Below are 7,808 nucleotides of genomic sequence, written 5' to 3' on the forward strand. Positions count from 1 at the left end.
CTATTTCAAAATGGATCAGTAACTGAGCATGGCTGCACAGACAATGATGAGTCGTCCTCAGACTCTGTACCAGCCTTATGTCCTCAGATGATGTATCTTTTGCCTCGTAATACTCAGGCAATATATTTTCTGAATCGTAATTATTAGGATTTATCTTCTACCTCGTCATACTTAGGCAATGTATCTTCTGCCTCATCATACTCAGACAATGTATCTTCTGCCTCATCATACTCAGGCAATGTATCTTCTGCTTCATCATACTCAGGCAATATATCTTCTGAATCGTAATCATTAGAGGATTTATTTTCTGCCTCGTCATACTAAGGTTTTCTACCTCGTCATAATCAGGCAATGTAACTTCTGCCTCGTCACACTCATAAAATGTATCTTCTGCCTCATCATACCCTTGGAACAGATGAAACTGCAACCTTAATGAAAAACTGACAAAAAGTAAAGATGATTTGTTGGATGTTGAGAATGCGATACATGGAGGAAATAGTGGAAGTGGCAGATAATGGGATTGACTGTGAGCAGGCCCCGTGTGGAGTCACCAGCATCAGATGATGATGATGAGGATGAGCCCAAAACTCAAATTCAGGAGTTACCAAATATATGTTACCGATAGAAGATAGGGGGATTTTATCTTTTAATCCGGGAAAATTCTTGTGCATACAGAACTTGAGCCCCAAAGTATATATTGTTGTAGACAGATGTCAAATCAGACTAAAGGTGTGTTTTTATTTAAATCTGTGGAGTTAACTTAAATTAAAACACTTTTAGCTAACACAATCTTCCATCCTGGTGATATTTTATAAATTTCAGATTGATTTGGAAGTAGCAGCTCATATAGAATTATCACAAATCCAAGAATTTTTAGTAAACAATCGATTAATGCTAAATTCACAAAAAACTCATTTTATTTCTTTCAGAACTAAGCAGAACAAAAATAAATGTAGCCCTCATATTTTTATTGACCACAACAAAATAAATCAAATTGATTGTACAACATTTTTAGGTATCCATATTGATGAATGTCTTAGGTGGGATCATCATGTAGGAAGCATTGTACGTAAGGTAAATTCTGGAATCTATGCCTTGAAAAGAATGTTTTATTTAAGTGATCTAGCAACATTCAAAATAGTTTTTCATTCCCATATCCAATCACATATATCTTATGCAATAGTAGTGTATGGAGGCACTTCCCAGAAAAATTTATAAAACATTCTTAGAAAAATGTTATAAGCTTGACACTATTTATTGTACGTCTTGTACATACTATAAATAAAGATAATTTGAATTTGAATTTGAACTTGGATGACCTTTACCTAGTTACAATTCTAGACAACTCAATTTTGTTTGTATTTTGTATTAAATTAAAAAAATACAAAACCAACTACACCTATTTAATACTTACATGTTCCCCCACCATGTATTTGTTACCCACCCACTACTCATTTTGCATGTAAGTAAAGGATAGTGTTAATAAGTATGCTTAATGAGAAGGATAGTGCAATACAGAATGTTGCAGACGAAAACCGTCAATCGTTTGTATTTGCTCAATATATATCTGACTGTTTTATCTGTCTGATGTTTCTACTTCAACTCCCTCATCTTTGAACAATTAATTCAAAATGTTATGTAATAAAAATAAATACCTTATCGAAAGAGAAGGAAAAGAATCGACATACAAAGTACAGGATGTAATTGTCAAATGGATAGAAAAACCTAAAGAGGAAGTGCCATCAGTTCGATAACTACATAGAAAACTTTACTGCTTGGAAGAAACAATAAAATACACAAATTCACTTAACATTAAATCAAGTCTCTGGAATGTTAATTGGCAAATAAAAACTAGATATTGAGCTTACAATAAAGGGTGGAGTTTTTGACTATGTAAATTTGTCATTGAATAACCCGCATACACAAAGACAATGATTTTAGTACTGACTATACTTTTTGTATAAAATGAGATTTACCTTTTGATCTAGTTCAACAATGAAATAATATTATTTTTGACCTTGATAGACCCTGCTGAATTCTTCTTTTGACTAGATGAGCTTTTATTAAAGGAAACCTTCCCTAATACAGTCTACATCATTCGTGTGTAAGTGAATTCCACATGAATTTTAGACAGCTAGTTTACATTAGATACCATCTCTAATGGGCCGTCGTTCAAAATGTGTGGCTGTTGATAAATATATTATTTTTCATGAGATTTGACTTATACTGTTAAATTAACAAAATTAAATAGACTCATTTCTGAAATGATGTGAATTATAGTGGTCCCTAATAAAGCATAATATGCTATTAAAATACATTTACTCTTACCATAAACCTAAACCTAAAGTAAGTAAAGTAAACACAATTGCAGTTTATTCCTGTAAGAAGGAGGATGAAAGAGGGCAGTTGATTGGTCACATTACTATTATGTAGGAATGGTTTTTTATTGGCATTAGGTCATAATATACATGTGTTAAATTCAACCATGTCTTGCTGTATAGTTGACTAAAACGTACATTTTTTGGCTACACTGATGTCTTGACGTTCGAATTCTAGCAGACAGCAAACTTTGATACTTGATAATCTGGAACACAATGAAACTCATGTGAAATGTTTTATTTGATTTCCATTGGGCTGATTTGGCTTCAAATTTGATTATTAAATGGTACAATTTTACTACAGTCAAATTAGAGAGAAAAACAACTAAATTTGTGAGGTATAAAATTCTAACGGGGTTAAAAACGTACCGTGATTACCCATTTTCAGCCACAATAATCTACACCTAAGTCTATGTGTCAGCCATAGTGATACCTAAGCTCAAACACAATCAAGTATAAACACACACTCACACTATGTATTTATTTATGATTCAACTCCAACAATCATCAAATCAAACCGACCAGATTACATCTCACTTTGACAGGATCAACACCATATTACATAACACAGATTTTATATTTTATTATGTTTAACATCGATGCCGACATAACACCCAAACTGGTATCATTGACGGACAACAGCCATGACAACTGGAGCAACACATGAATTTTCGATCAGCTGTTGCCTTGCCAGTACATTAATTCGCGTCAACGTGAGACCAGTTGTAATCATAACAACCAAAAGACAAGATTATTCATTCGTCCGCTACCAATGAGTTAACTTAGGTTTAGAGCTAACTATACATCCTGTACATGACGATCGCCGATAAATTATTTCAAATGTTGGATATCACAGTTAATAAAATTTGTCATGATTTTCATTTAACTCATGAACCACTACTTCGTTTTGAAATTAAATATCTAAATTTTGCCAACTTATCTATATCTTAGTGCCAGTTTCTGCCTGCCAGTGAGTGACTAGCGGTGGACATAGATTTAGTTTGATCTAAACTAACCATTTGAAATTACAACCGTTCCGTTTACCTAGTAAATCCTTATGTTAAATTATTCTTGTTAATTTGTCATTTTAATATGCCAAGATTTGTTATCAGAACGTCTAAACCCTGTCATTGCGGGTGATAGCAGTAAGTCTTGGGAGCATTCTGATTTGAACAACTATGAAGAAGAATAGTAACCGAAATTCATTCCATCGGTATTACGATAGATTCTTTGTTTAGAAATCCTAATCAGACCCAAAAAACTCTTTAGGAATTTTGTATTGATTTTACCAGTAAAATATCGCACTTAAATTTTTATCATAGTCTCTCGTGATATAATTTAAGGTGCAAGATGAGCAGTTTTATCAAATTGGCTAGGGTAGAATACAGATTCATTCTAAAAGCTTAGCAATTTTTTCAAAATACTTAAACTAGATAGATGAGGATGATATACCGGAGCGTTTCTAGAGCTCTCAACCTTCGATTAAATTACAAAAATATAATAAGTTAAAACAATGGAAAGGCTCTCTTTTTGACCCTTGAATTTGATTGACTCCTTCATCTGAGCACTCCGGAGAAGAAATTTGAGCATGGCTGGTTGTAGCCATCCCCCCCTGGAATTTTGGTCACAAATGTATGATTGAAACTTTAACTAATTTACCGTAGAAAGGTCTTACACAATCCGTTCAAATTCATGTATATATATATAAATATATATATAGAGTGACAATTAAGTCTTAGGACGACTTTATAGCTTTAAAACAAAGGCGATACCTCAACCAAATTTGGCATATCATTACTAAGCAACTTTTTTGTGTATACATGGTGATCAAATGTCACAAGTAAAGTTGAAAATCTTAAAGGTTAGCATATAGGTTGATATGTACATCAAATTAAAGGTCTTGTTGTTGTTGACCTAAAAACAATGCCGCAAACTGGATCTCAAATGGACAACCGAGTCAAAAATGGCAGCCGTTCAAATATTTCTTGAATCTACCAATTTGAATCTTTATACCATTGAAACACCTTTAATTTGATGTGCATATCAACATATGCTTACATTTATAATTTTCTCCTGTTTTCTAGCAGGCGCTACCCTGAAGAGGTAGCGTATAATAGCATTTCAAATTCAATGAATTTTTGAACAGCTATAATTTTTTACTCGATTGTCTATACCAAAAATAGGTTGTGATATCTCTTTTCGTTTTAATGTAAAACGTCGGAAGACTTAATTGTAACCCTGTATATATATAAATATGTGTGTGTGTGTGTGTGTGCCCATTAGCACGATAACTCGAGCAAAGATGATCCAATTTCGATTAAATTTGGTACAAATGCGTATAAACCTACGTTTATTCCAACAAGTTTGTGAACAAGCATGATCGGACCATGGGAATGGGGGGGATTTATAGGGTAAAAATTTGTAAATTTTGTAGACTCCATATCCATTCTTAAAATTATACTTAAGTGAGTGTACTAAATTGAAAACCAACAAATACATTTACCTCCTTGATTGCAGCGGTTCCAGTCACTTAGCATACAGACATTGCTAAAGGTACGAACACCTCTCTTAGCACTGAGACCACAAACGGGACGCCACTCCAGGTCACACTTGCCTGGACAAGGTTGTGACTGCTGTGCCTCCCCAAACAGCAGCAGACCTGATACATATGTTATTCAATGCTGAATATTATCCAGTCTTCCAGGGCTAATGTAGCATAGTAACATGCTTTAAGAATGAATAAAGATTTATTTTGATTTGATGATAGAGCCAGCCCTGTTGTCCAGTTTGTACTATCCATCAACTAATGCATTACCTAAATAACAACTTTTTACAGATCCGTGGTTTGCTTGTACTCTGTAACTATGCTCCTTGCCACTTACTGACATCATTTGTGAACAGAATGACATTTGAAGAATGAATTTTTACTAGAGTTAGTTTACAAGACAAAAGCTGATTAGATTTCTCCACATTTTGGGAAATCGGCTGTAGGTAGATTTAATCGATTATTACAGGTGAAGCTTGAATACAAGGGTTTCCGTACATTAACGTAAGACCCTGGCGCAGACTAGTAAAGCTAGTTTAAATCTGAGACCAACCTAACGTTCCTTACTTTATCAACTACACTATTCTAACAGATTTCCACTCATATGGAACATTTGTCATAGAATAGTATCAGTATCTAAAAATACTGTGACAGAAAATTTACACCCCATTCAAGTATAAATCGTATTCGGTGTCGTCGTTAGGTAGGTGTCTGGAGGGAGAGGATCAGTTTTACATTACAGTTGCTTTACACAGTTATTTGATTGATTACAGTAGATGGTTGGCGTATGTGTATGTGGAAAAGAGTTTCTACATAGAAAATGTGCATAAATGGCTTTGAGGAGTTCACAGAAGCAGTAAACAATATTTGGAAAAGGAGGCCGCGCGGCAGTGGGTGATCATCAGTTTCCATTGAGACAGTGATTGAATTTGAGGAAACTCTTGCTAATCAGCATGTTTCAGACTTTTAGGTCTGACCCTAGTCTTTGATAGTCTTATACATCTCCTATTAAAAGTGTCACTTTGCTTCCTGGTTTACAAATAACTATCAAGTATCAACATAGATTACTTTGTTCAATAAGATGAACTTATCAGGAGATGGATCAGAAAATCAAAATATAAATATGAGTTTTGGAATAGAAAATTAACCACCAATTAATTTCCAGCCACATTGAAGCTAACGGTATATTTGTTATATTATTTAACAATAGTTTTGATCTCGCTATTTAATTGTATATTTTTACACAAGTTTATGTTTAAATTTCAAGAACTAGTTCAAGCTGTTAAACTCAGGTATTTCTGCATGGTTAGCTTTACCCCAGCAGGGAAGTCATGTATTTTAAAACTATGTACGCAACATAACCCCCGCTTTTCTTGTCCTAACATGCAGCTTTGTCAGAAAAATATTGTCTTGTACATAATCTTAACAGTGTAAATCATGAGATATTATTTTTACTTAATTAACAACTGATTAAAGGATATACCTTACACCTAGCTTGAAAACTATTCTTACATCAAATATACACAATAACACAATAAATAACAACAGATTTTATAATAAAAAAAAGTTAAAATGTTTTACGAATTGATAAAACAGTATAAAATCCAGTACTGTACTGTAAAAGTATATTTTACTGTCCCATATTTTTGTCCATTTCTGTGTTCTCATTACTGTTTTGACCTCTAAATTTTTCTTATTATGATACAACTTAAGTGCCTTTAGAAAAAAGTGCTAAAATCTCCCGATATTTTGGGCATTTCATTTCCCCGAGTCCAAGTTTCAGAGCATAAATTCCAAATGGGGATCGTTGGAAAGTTATGTTATATCAGAAAAACAGCAACACATTTTCATTCACATTAATACAGTGAATAATAACTTAATTTTGAATGCAACCTTTTGCAAAATCAACAACTTAGTAAGAGAACAAAACGTTCATGGTAAAAAAGATAACTATATGAATATTTAGAAATTATCAAGCCGAGTAACAATAACCACTACTACACTACACAAAAACCATTCTTGTCATTGTTCGTATCCTTATAACTCAATTCAGACAAACCTTAATTCTGAGCATGTACATTATGATGTGAACAAATAAACTTATGCAAGTTTAAAATATAAACTTTTTTTACAATAAAAATTACCAAGAACTTTTTGTTGGAAAAGATATTTTGGTGATTTTGAATATTTCCTATCTCCATTACAATAGTGCAGCTACTATAGTAATATTTTATTATGTTTGATACAAAGACAAACCAGATGTGGAACAACAGTACTTACACTAAATATTTAGAATCTACTTACAAGCAAAAAGGATAACTGCTAGCAGCCTCATTTCACCGAGGAAGCTTTATATTTCAGCCGAGACTAAAACTGTTAAGAACGGGTGTCAGGTGGGGTTATATATCTGAACTGATTGTAATTGGCAAGGAAATTGTATATTTGAGGAAATTATAGCTTGGGTCTGACTAGTTCAGCCGGCCTTCAAAATGTGATATGCCAATGTGTTAATTTGATCTTACCTTCATCGAAGTTGAATATTTTAGATAACTCAGTTGAATTTTTTTCACCCAAGGTCAATTCACATGCAGTTGATGAAATTTGCTATCTATAGGCCTACAGATACTCAGTATAGTCACGTAATCTTAAAACTTATTCACTACTGTATTGCTTTTCTGCCCAGGTATTTTGTTTTTCTGGCAAATGTTGTTTTAAAGAGCTCTGGGCATAACTTTGTTTTCAGAAACTGTTAAATATGTAAAAACAAATTTTTGTATGGAAAATAGTTGTTCATGATAAACTTGAACAACTGTTTTCCATACAAAAATTTGTTTGGGGAATACGTAGTATTTTTTAAGAATGCTTAATACTGAGTTTAATATATT

General features: G+C 33.1%; 1 long non-coding RNA gene across 1 annotated transcript; it reads right to left on the reverse strand.

Moving 5' to 3' along the window:
- Window positions 1–2,425: 2,425 nt before the first annotated feature.
- Window positions 2,426–7,290, reverse strand: LOC128997836 (uncharacterized). Its single transcript, XR_008491156.1, has 3 exons — window positions 7,228–7,290; window positions 4,882–5,037; window positions 2,426–2,584 (listed from the first exon to the last, which is right to left on the reverse strand). It is a non-coding gene; the product is annotated as an uncharacterized LOC128997836 (long non-coding RNA).
- Window positions 7,291–7,808: the final 518 nt, after the last annotated feature.

This window comes from Macrosteles quadrilineatus, unplaced genomic scaffold, assembly GCF_028750875.1.
Source record: "Macrosteles quadrilineatus isolate MER2022 unplaced genomic scaffold, UCM_ALF_1.0 Scaffold_7__1_contigs__length_78375512, whole genome shotgun sequence".
Taxonomy (NCBI): Eukaryota; Metazoa; Arthropoda; class Insecta; order Hemiptera; family Cicadellidae; genus Macrosteles; species Macrosteles quadrilineatus.